This window comes from Topomyia yanbarensis, chromosome 3, assembly GCF_030247195.1.
Source record: "Topomyia yanbarensis strain Yona2022 chromosome 3, ASM3024719v1, whole genome shotgun sequence".
NCBI classification, from domain to species: Eukaryota; Metazoa; Arthropoda; class Insecta; order Diptera; family Culicidae; genus Topomyia; species Topomyia yanbarensis.
Window position 1 is genome coordinate 231,540,699 of NC_080672.1, and position 12,641 is coordinate 231,553,339.

Below are 12,641 nucleotides of genomic sequence, written 5' to 3' on the forward strand. Positions count from 1 at the left end.
ATACATTAGAAGTACTGTCGCCTGCTTTTTTTGTTCGACTTCTTGGTACTTTTTCCGTAATAATATGCATATTGCAAGGTTTTAAGATAATTTTTCTTTAAAAGCTTGTCTCCTCAAATCCTTATCATGTTAGATTTCTTAATATCAAATACCAAAATATATTCAAGTTTCATGGTTTAAGTTGGTGAATAAATAAAAGGGTTGCATCTTATAAATTTGGATTTTTTTAATGCATTTCCAGAACACAACACAAAACTATGCAATATGACAACAAGAAAAGATTTCTTGATACAATGCAGAAGAAGGGGAATTTTCCTGCGCATATCTTGAACTATATTAGAGGCATCCACAAACTCCTCGAAGAACGTAGTCAGTCCATACGAAAACTACAGGGTATAGTCGAAAGGACTAAGAAGGCTTTGTTAAACGTGGAAATACAACACACATTCCATCGAATAAAAACACTAAATCGAGAGTTGGATAGGATCAAACACGATATCGAAAATAGCATCAACGACGACATAACACAACGTTTCGTAACAACCCAAAACCAATCATTCCTCAGTAAATCCCAAATTCAAATACGCAGAACAACCGCAAAAATCGAAAGAATAATAACCAAATCAGCAGGCAACAATCAACATACACCAACAACTAACCAGAGGGCTTTACTTAACACTACCACCAAATCCGTACCCTCAGAAATGATGGCTCTGTTGAGCTTTGGACCAAACTTCTCCCTTCCTGTGTTTCCAAACCAAATTCCGACATACCACCTCATCGCAAACATCGAGAACATTCTACGGACTTCTCCCAACAAATTCATCCAAGACAAGAAAAGATGTCTAGTAGCAAATCATATTCAAAATTATCTTTCACGATCACTATAAAACCAACAGAAAGATTGCGTCACAGTTTTCTGTCAGAAAGCTGTCAAAGTCACAAAACAATTTTTAACCGACAACCCAGATATATGCATCCTAAAGTTTGATAAAGGAAAAAGAACGGTGATAATGGAAACGAAATATTACGATACGAAGATGCTGTCACTTCTTGATGATTCAACTTACAAAGTGCTACCTAGAAATCCAAACAGCTTGCTTTCAACGCCTAAACAACTCATTTGTGGATCGCCTTCTCAATCTCAAACTCACATACAAAAGTACAGCCAATTATCTGAAACCATACACATCCATCTGCCCACGGATTTATGGACAACCCAAGGCTCACAAACCAGGTTTACCGCTCCGCCCGGTAGTACCAAACATAACAGCCCCGACATACAATCTCTCTAAATACATTGCCAACATTCTTCACAGAGCAATACGCAGTTTCCAATTCGCCGAAGAAATCAACCAAGTTACACTCCCCATGGACTACGTACTAGTATCCTTCGACGTCGTGTCCTTCTTCACCAACATACCCAACGATCTAATCCTTCACGATATTATAATGGAGTGGGAAAATAATAACCAACATCAACCTGGATCTCTTTTTCGAACTAGTAGAATTTTACCTCAACAACGGTTATTTCTGCTTTCGAGAAAAATTCTATAAGCAAACCTTCGGCACCGTCATGGGCAGCCCTCTTTCGCCTATCCTTGCAGACATCATCATGGAAAATTTGCTAAAAACAATCACCCGCGAGCTTCCTTTCGAAATTCCTGTCCTACGAAAATACGTTGATGAGCTGCTATTAGCCCTTCCGAAGGACAAGATAGATGAGACCCTAGAAATGTTCAATGGCTACAACCCACACATTCAGTTTGTAAAAGAGGAAGAACAAAGAAATCAGCTCCCATTCCTAGACACAACAGTGATTCGCAATTCAGATCAATCGCTAAACACACAATGGTATTCAAAATCTATCGCATCTGGCCGATTATTTAACTATTTTTTTCCTTACACCCGATGCACATGAAAATCAACGTCGCCTCCAACTTCATAAGACGAGTGACATCCCTCACTACCAACCAATCGTTTGCCGAACAGAATAATTTAATTTTGCGCCAGATCGACTATCCAACATCACTTATAAACAGATTGCTTAGCCAAAAAACCGTTCCACAATCACCATCCGAGAGCTCACTGGATACAAAACAAACCGCCAAAACAGACGAAACAACGTACCGGTCCCTACCATACATCCCGATGCTGACCAACACACTCCTTCGAAGCCTAAAAACAAACTATCCTAACGTCAAAATTACCCCAAAAACAATCAAACCATCTTCAATGTTGCTAAACAACATTAAAGATCCCATTGATCCCTCACTATGTTGCAATGTTATTTACAGCATCCCATGTGGTGTGTGTGAGATGATATATATTGGTATGATGAAAAATCAACTAAAAACAAGACTTAGCGGGCACCCGACCAATATTACAAAATATAATAAATTGATCGAAGCAGGAAAAACCAACACAGATATCGTTATGATCGAATTTGGAGTAAAAACAGCTGTCATTCTTCACAGCATCCAACACCAACACGATTTTGACTTGACCGCAACCAAAATTATCGACAGAACCTATCACTCATCAACGTTACCAGTGCTGGAGATGTGTCATATAGTTAACACACCCAACAAGGTAAATCACCGAACAGATGTAGATCGTCTCAGTGCCACTTACGCAGGTATTCTACACAGTATCAAACACTCCAAATTTCCTAAAATTCAGACTCACATCACTAACTTACAGTTCAACTAAAGCTTACCTATTCTGAAGATCCCCTTTTCACTCTGTGCGCTCATCATCTCACTGTAGTTTTTTCAAAGGGATCGTTAAGTAAGAACCAAAAGTGTACCCGTGAAAAATCTTGTGCCGATAAAAACTCCACAGCACAGTATGCTTAATTCTATATTATGACACTGATAGAATATATTCGTAAATCGCTAGGAATTAGTTTCGTACGGAAAGTTTTCATAATATATACGAATTTTTCGTACATATTATGAATCGTTCGTAGTTCTATTGAAACACTTTTATTTTTTATTACGAGTTTTTCGTGAAAACCACGAAACGACTTTCGTTGGCTTATTACGAAACAGCTTCGTTCGGCGAACGAATTGTTCGCTGATATATACGAATATCTTTAAAATATTTACGAGCACCATTCGTCAAACCGTCAACGTCAAAAGAGCTTCAATAGAGGTAGAATATAGAGTCATTGTTGCTATATGTCAGATAATTGTTGATCATCACAACGGTCTCGGTCTGACTATTCAGTAGCCGTATCCGTGTCTGCCGGTTTCAGGAAGATTTTCTGAACCTCTTTTTCTTCCAGTTAATCCAGAAACTGGAGCAGTACTGATTCAGTTGAGCCATCGCGAATGCTCATTGGTTTTGTATGAATAAGTTTGAGTTTTTCTCTGCCGGCGCAATGTCAAAATAATATGCTATTAAATACGAAAAATTCTTTTAGATGAACGAAATTAATTCGTGCGACCAACGAGATTGTTCGTAATATACACACATTTTTTAAAATAAAGAAAACATTTCGTTTCATTCACGAAAAATAATGTCGTTTTCAACGAGGTCATTCGTGCAATGTACTCTAAATAAGTAAAATTTACGAAAACCTTCGTTCATCAAGCGGCCATTTCTAGATACCACAATAAAATCGATTTTGCCAGATCTATTTCTTTAATTAAAAAAAATCTGTGTTTTCAAAAATTATAATTAATACGAAAACTTTTCTAAGATGAACGAAAAGAATTCGTGTGACCAACGAAGTCGTTCGTAATATACTCAAACATTTACTGAAATAAACGAATCGTTTCGTTTCATTCACGAAAAATAATGTCGTTGTCAACGATAACATTCGTTCCATGTACACTAGATAATTCTTTACACAACAATCTTTCTAGTCCTCAATAGAGGTGAGCAGGTTGAAATAAAATCGATTTGGCCAGATCGATCCTTTTAGTTAGTTAAAAAATCGTTGTTGCCTCTGTTATACATCGATCCTAAAAAATCTAATGAAAAAGGTATGCGAATAAACACGAAAACTTTTCTAAGATGAACGAAGTAAATTCGTGCGACCAACGAAATCGTTCGTAATGTACATAAACGTTTATTAAAATAAACGAAACATTTCGTTTCATTCACCAAAACAAGGTTGTTATCAACGATAATATTCGTGCAATGTACACTAAATAAGTAAAATTTACGAAAACTTTCGTTCATCAAGCGTCCATTTCTTCGTATCACAATAAAATCGATTTGACAACATCGATTTTCTTAAATAAAAAAAAATCGATGTTGTCAAACATCGATCCCAAAAGATCGACTGAAAACAATAAGAGGCTAATAAATACGAAAAATTTTCTAAGATAAACGAAATGAATTCGTGCGGCCATCGAACCATCGAAATCGTTCATCATTTATTGAAATAAACGAATCATTTCGTTTCATTCAAGGAAAATAATGTCGTTATCAATGATAACATTCCTGCAATGTACACCAAATATGTAAAATTAACGGAAACTTTCGTTCATTAAGCGGCCATTACTTCACACCACAATCTTTCTAGTCCTCAATAGAGGTGAGCAGGTTGAAATAAAATCGATTTTGCTAAATCGATCCTTTTAGTTAGTTGAAAAATCGTTGTTGTCAAACATCGATCCTAAAATATCGATTGAAAAAATAAAATGCTAATAAATACGAAAACTTTACTAAGATGAACGAAATAAATTCGTGTGAGCAATGAAATCGCTCGTAATATACATAAACGTTTATTAAAATAAACGAAACATTTCGTTTCATTCACGAAAAATGATGTCGTTATCAACGATAACATTCGTGCAATGCAAACTAAATATGTAAAATTTACGAAAACTTTCGTTCATCAAGCGGTCATTTCTTCGTACTACAATAAAATCGATTTGGCCACATCGATTTTTTGAAATTTAAAAAAATCGATGTTGTCAAACATCGATCCGACTGAAAACTTTTCTAAAATAAACGAAATGAATTGGTGCGACCAACGAAATGGTTCGTAATATACACAAACGTGTATTAAAATAAACAAATCATTTCGTTTCATTCACGAAAAATAATGTTGTTATCAACGATAACATTCGTGCAGTGTATATTAAATATGTAAAATTTACGAAAGCTTTCGTTCACCAAGCGGCCATTCTTGTTCATGAAATGAACGAAACCTACTATTTACAATGCACGAAAATTCTTCGTTGCAGAAAACGACGAATGAATTCGTGCATTGCATGATCGATTTCATTATATTTACGAATTTATATTATCAGTGTATGTAACAAAATGTCACAAATTTATTTATTCCTTCCTCTCCATTCTTTAAAAATTGTTTTCAGTGAAACCATATTGTGTAAAGTTCTAGCTTATTCCCCTTCCCCATATGCCACAATATGTAACATTTCCAGAGCTTAAAAAATTGACATCCCTGCGTTGAAACAGAAACGAAATTTAATTCATGGCCGTCGCGATCAATGAAATGATTGGTTCGTTCTCCTCGTCATTCGTTCTCCCAAACAGCGCATTCAGGTTCGGATATTAGGTTTTACACCGACCGACATAAACCTACAAAATGAGCCTTGTTAACTTCGCTTGACAATTCTCGGTGGTTTGTTTACATGATAGTTGCGTGAGCTCGAAAAATACACTAATTTTCAAGAGTCATGAACTACAAGCGATCTTTCCTAACTATTTTGAAAAAAAAATGAGTGAGAAGAAAGCCTTGTATCGATTAAATCGAATGGAAATTATAAATCCCCGAATAACCTTACTAATAAAATCAGTTCGACCCTAATCGGAATCTTAACTAAAATGATATATTTATTTGAATAACATAGGTTTGAGCGCAGTTTTTTTCCAGAATTTATCATCTGTTTCACCTTTGAAGTACTGTAAAAAATCTATCTTTGGTCCTCAAGACTTAATATTTTGAGAAGACTCTATTCAACCTATACTGTGGTTTTGTGTTTTGCTACACTGTGCGTCATCCAGTAAAATTCTCACAACCTTCGCTCACTTCTCTAGTGCAATGCCCCTCATTACGGAGGTGTAACATATCATTTAATTCGAATCGCTTTTATTCGGCCCACTGGACATCAAAACTCAAACAATTTGCTGCATGGTAGTGTTGATGTCGCTACTGGGGCTGTTATCTCTTCTTTCTGAAAATTAATGAACAATTTTGTTTCAAAAACTGCTCATTTAAAAAATAAATAAATTTATTAATTCTCTTTGCTAACTAATCGTTGATCTTTCAAATTCAATTGATAAATTGAAAATCGAATTGCAATGCTTAAAGATATTTAGATTTGAAGAAAACCATTTTTGTTTTAAAAATCACTTGCAACTGCCCAAACAAAAGGAATTGAAACATCAGTGCTACGGTAAAAATGTGTTCCGATGAAAGTTCTAGAACAATGCGTTTACGAAAAATTAACACATCAAAAAAAATATAAGCAACACGATTTTCAAGAGCCACCCTACCTCAAATCTTTAAATAAAATCATGGCAAATTAACCATTAGACATAGCCTTGTTTATTCAGCAAACTTGCTTCAATTTATTTGTGTTCTAATATTGTAGGGCATTGCGCAGGTAAACTTTACACGTCTAAACAGTCGATACTTTGAACACCCTAACCACAAGGACCACCCTAATGCCATTAATTTTGAAAAAGTGCCAAAAAAACTAACAAATTCGCCAAAGACATCATAAAATTAAAACAAACTATTTAGGAGCCATCAGTTTTGTATTCCTAAATACAGTATTAGGACGCACTATGGTCAGCTTTCGATATGTACTGAAAATTTAGTGTCAAGTTTTGTAGTGACGTAATAATCGAAAGAGAAAGAGGCTCGCAATATTACTAAGGTGCTATTGAAAGTTTTATAGTATTATTATGCACTGTAGCGTATTCCTCGGTACTTGTTCGTTAAAGTGCATAGGCTCTGGGGTTTACTATAAAAATTGATTCCGTCAGACACTAGTTACACTGTTATCAGCTATATCAGTTATATTACATTTACAGTTACATTTCTATACTTATTGTAATCATTAAATACGACACGTATAGTGTGAAATATGCATAAATGCATAACGCTGTATTATAACAACATTGCAAAAAGCATCTAAAAATTATTGAAACTATGAGAGAATTTTAACAAAAAATGGTTTGCGCCTTTTAGGGTTAATATGACTCCCATGTTTGGAAATAAAGTCAAATGTGATGTCAATTGATACAAAAAAAAATTATTGCGCATTTTTAAAAGACTCATTATGTACAACAAGAATGTTGCCAAAAACGGATCCCATTTATTTCCAAAATCGGAGTGTGCCAAAATGGGAGCATGCCAATAACGGAATCTTACTGTACAAAAAATTGAAACAAATAATATGTATTGGTCATCACGCTAGATTTTAAGCTCTTCACACAAATTTGTGTGTTTTTTGTAGTACTTGCTCAAAATCGTTGAAAATTCAATTCCAATAATTCTTTAATAATCTTGAGTTTAAAAAATTTGTAGATTCCAAAATTGTCCAAATTGGTCACTGAGATATAGCGATTTAAAAATATAGTACCGACTATTTTGGAGGAATATTCGTGAGCGTGTTAATAAAATTGTAAATATTTTTTTACAACTGCACTTAATTAGCAATTAATTATTCAAATCACTAAATGTGCTTTAGTATATTTTAAAATCACTTTTACATCATTGCTCTGCTTGATGTTTACCCAGCAGAACAAGTAATTTCTTAAAAAATTGCGAATATTTTTTCGCATGCGAGTGCATTTAATTAACATTTAATTAGCATTTAATTACTTAAATCATTAAATGTACTTTAACAGATTTAACAATGACTTTTACATCATTGTTTTGCTGGATGTTAACCCAGCAGAACAAGTGATATCATAAAAACAGTTGCAAACAATTTTCTACAAGTGAATTTAATTAGCATTTAATTACTCATATTATTAAATATTCATAGATTTTACAATGACTTACACTATTTTTCTGCTTGCTGTTAACCCATCAGAACAAATTGTTTCTTTAAAAAATTATAAACAATTTTCTACAAGTGCATTTAAATAGTGTTTAACTATTAAAATCATTAAATGTACTTTAGTAGACTTTTACATCTTTGTTCTGCTAACTTTTTGTCAAGTCAGCAGAACAAGTGATTTCTTAAAGTGTATTTAATTAGCATTTAATTATTCAAATAAATCAATGTGTTTTAGTAGGTTTTACAATGACTTTTACATCGTTGTTCTGCTAACTTTATGTTAAGTTAGCAGAACAGGTGATTTCTTGTAAAAAACAATTTTTTAAAAGTACATTTAATTAGCATTTAATTATTCAAATAAATCAATGTGCTTTAGTAGGTTTTATATGACTTTTACATCGTTGTTCTGCCAACTTTATGTTAAGTTAGCAGAACAAGTGATTTCTTGTAAAAAACAATTTTTTACAAGTACATTTAATTAGCATTTAATTATTTAAATAAATCAATGTGCTTTAGTAGGTTTTACAATGACTTTTACATCGTTGCTCTGCTAACTTTATGTTAAGCCAGCAGAACATGTAATAAAACAAAATCCAAAAAAGCATTAAATTTTTCAATTGTACATTTAATTTGCATTTAATTAGCACTAAATTATAGAATATTCATAATCATGTTCTGCTGATTTTGCTCTTCCAACTTTATGGACATCTTGAAAAGGGCGATACTAGCAGTGATACCATTCCAAGAAAATCAACAGTGTATATTTCCAGACTTGGTTTTATTTCCTATTTAAGAACTATTGTATTTTTTTGCATCCTAGATTGCATGATTCAGTGATCGAAACCCAAAACTTCATAAAGTATTTGAAATTATTAAATTAAAATTTGTTTTTGCTATTGAAATTGACAAAATGATAGTATCGCCCCTTTGGCGATTGTTTACTTTTTCGGTCCCATCTATCAGCATTGAAGTATCGCCCTTACGTTTTTTTTTACAATAACTGCCATTTTACACCACCGATTTCGTCCGGGTTTTTTCAATAGAGATCATTGTTACTATTTACAGCTGGTATCAGTTTGATAATCCTAAAAAATACGAAAATAACAGTTTCGCCTCTAAACTGCTAGCAAAAAAAGTATCGCCCTGTTTGTTTGCATGGAGCGTGGAGGGCGAAACTTTAAATAAACAAACAAAAATACAGTTTCGCCTGTTGTACTTTTTGCTGTAGTTTAAGAAAGCAGTATCGTAGAATCCAAATTTTTAGGTTAATTTGTTGCGTTTCAAAGCCGTCATTCAGTACTGTGTATCAGTACTCGATTCACACGAACTAAACATTTTTGTGAAATAATCGTTAGATTTAGCTCAATGGTATGTTCAGAAGAATTATAGTAAATAATACGAGTCATGCTTTGATTAGAAAATTTTAGTACCACCTGTTACCGCATAGAGGGCGCCAACACTAACTTTTCAACGGAGAGAGATAGAAATTTGGTGTCTTCTACAAAGTTATAGAATAGGCATTTTTCAGTATTTCTTCTGAACATCTTGATACTCTATCTCTCTTCCATGAAAAGTTAGTAGTGGCGCCCTCTATGCGGTCACAGGTGGAACTAAAATTTTCTAACCAAAACATAACTCGTATTATTTACTATAATTCTTGTAAACATACTATTCCGCTAAATCTAACCATTATTTCACAAAAATATATAGTTCGCGGGACTCGAGTACTGATACACAACCATGCACTGCTAGGCCCCATGCAAAACTGACTCAGACATCACTTCGTTAAAAGTTTTTTAACTTCTTTTAACATAGCCGGATTTACTAGCAGTCTTCGACTAAGTTGTAGATAATTAAAATATCTTTCTTATTTTCACTTACAGTGATAATACGATGTATACAGTGCCCCCTAGCGGCGAATATACGATCTAGTGAGTTTTCTTCATGTAAATTGTTGAAAAATCCAATATAAACTTCAGGCACGTTGGTCCGGTAGTTAGACTTGTCCGATTTGCTTCAAATTTGGTACAAGTACTCCTGGTGGGACTAGGAATCGACTCAGGGGTGGGCCGATTGAGTTTTCAAAAATTCATCATTTTTCTGGGCAGCCTAGTGCACAGTGCTCTAAAAATCTAGCGAAATCGTCTTAGGGCACCAGCGGGTCTGTAAAGAACACTAAATATTAATTTCTATTCCATAATTTTCAGTTCAGCAATTCGAGAGATCGTGCTCACCGCAAGCCATGAAAAATAGACTACGTTGTGAAGCGATGGTCACTATTTATTAAAAAATCACGGTTGAATAAAAAATAAAACTATTAAAAAATTTCAAATAGTTTATAATTTTCACAAACTTATTAGGAAAAATTGTTTAATAAGCTTTCGAAATATATTGTATAGGAAAAAAGCTGAAAATTTGAAAATAAATCTGAGGATTATGATTGATTACAGAACTCTGGAATTTTCTATTGGAATGTTTTCAGGCAGGAATTTGATATTGATGCTATTAGACAACTGTGAAATCAAGACCAATAGATCAGTTACATATCAGGACTCCATTCCGACAATTTATCAAAAGTCCTCATGATGTTTACAACAACAGGTTATCAATCTACGGATCAGATAATGCTATTGTAATATTGAATTAAATCAGTTTGCATCAATAAATTTTCAACTCCAATCCAATATGTTTTTTTTTGTGTGGTGGGGGGGGGGGGGGTGGATGGTGTTAAACCCCAAAACCTTCTCTTGGCTACGCCGTTGCTTGGAGTTATTTATTTCGCTTTTCATTTTCCGAAAGGTTTCAGATTGATCCGATGGTCATAAGTTAGAAAAATTGCAGTCAGAAGGTTCGCATAAATGAACATTTTTGCACTGATAAGTTATCAAGTTCCTTCCAGACAACTGGAAGTGTTCGGTGATTATTTCTAGCGGTTGTAGATAGAAAAATGAAATACAAAATTCGATTTATCGAAATAATGTTTGGCTTATTTCAATGGATTATTACTATATTGAGCAATAAATAGGCGACGAAGAGTAATCCACAAACAACAAGCCATAACTTTTAAAGTATTCAAAATAGATATTTGAAGTCTTCAGTAAAGTTATTCGCAAAAGTAAGAGCTACAAATTTGCTGAAGGCATCATTTTGATATAATCACTTTCAAGAAAATTTGTGAAAATATCTCACTCATAGGGGGATTAATCAGCAAAAGCACAATACGAAAAGAAAGAGCATATTACCTCCATTAAATTCTCCGAAGATACAATTGACCTAAAATAATCCGTTTTGGCGTTAATAATAGATTACATGTTTTTGGTCATATTTCTGGCAATGGGAAATGATAAAAATCTTTCGTCCGCATTTAATGTTAAATATCTCTTTTGATAATAGTCCGATTTCAACAATCTATAGCTTGTTCGAAAGGTATTCGTTAAAGCTGTCTAAAAACATATAAATTGGTAATCTATATTGTCAATTCCGGCAGACAATTTTAAAAAAACTGCAAAAAACGCCATTTTTACGCATTCAATCATTTATATCTTAAAACTAAACATCAGAATCAAAAACAAATTGATAGCGTTCATACTGTTTTTTAGTACTTTCATTTAAAATTGGTTTGGATAAGATCGGTTCAGCCATTGCTGAGAAACACGAATGAGAATTTGTCCGTTACATACACACACAGACACACACACACACAGACATTGTCCCAAATCGTCGAGCTGAGTCGATTGGTATATAAGACTCGGCCCTCCGGGCTTCGGAAAAATTCTTGAAAGTTTGAGCGAATTCTATACATTTCTTTTATAAAAAATGTAAAAACGTGGTATTTTGAAAACCGTGCAAAAATTTGGGCAAAATACCCATGAAAAACAGGCAACACGCTATAAGATTTTTGGAAAAATCCGCCCATGTGCCAGAGGTGAATAATCATTAGATTGATTTGAGCAAACTGATTGCTAGCATATATTCATAGCATAAAGTCATAAAGCTCAAAAGAAGTATAGTACGTAGTTTATGAAACGAAATCATTCTTTTATCATGATTTATTATAAGGGTGCAATATTTTGGCGCTTCTTGTAGCTAGTATGAGTAATTTAATAATTTTAATGTAGAATACATTTAAGCTTTCAATATAGGGGTCCCGTTTCAAAATATCGGCTGCGGCGCCGCGTCAGATTTTGAACGTTAATAACTTTTATCATACTTAACAGAATGATGTGATTTTTAGGTCAATTTGTTGAAAATATGTTCCTCTATGCTGTATTAAAATTTGAAGTATGTATAACATGTACTAATAACAAAAAATTGTGTTTTGAAAAATCTTTCGAAAACGACTCGGAAAAGTGAAAATTTTCAGCCCATCCCGCACAGAGCCGTCACTATGGTGTACCAACCGAACAATAAAATAATGAAAAGTGTATATATAGGTCCACTACATGTTTGTTCCTATGATTATTCGCATTGGGTTGCTTGACGAGAGCAGTTGGTGGGGGAAAGACGGCATATTCCTTTGGTTAGGCCATTAGAAGCCGGACGGAAAGGAAAGGCTCATGCACGGCACGAGAACGAGCGAGAAAGCGATAGTAGTGCATATTAGCGCGATTATATAAATATCTGTCGGTCGGTTTTTCTCATCAT

General features: G+C 33.9%; 1 protein-coding gene across 3 annotated transcripts in view; it reads left to right on the top strand.

Moving 5' to 3' along the window:
• Positions 1-12,641, top strand: part of LOC131688993 (cytokine receptor-like) — an 860,358-nt gene that overhangs the window by 219,375 nt on the left and 628,342 nt on the right. For 2 of the 3 annotated variants that reach the window (XM_058973707.1, XM_058973708.1), the window contains exon 3: positions 242-2,592. The exons of the other annotated variant lie outside the window; for it this stretch is intronic. The gene's annotated coding sequence lies outside the window, so the exon portion shown is untranslated. The remainder of the gene's footprint in view (positions 1-241; positions 2,593-12,641) is intronic. 3 annotated transcript variants of the gene reach the window in all.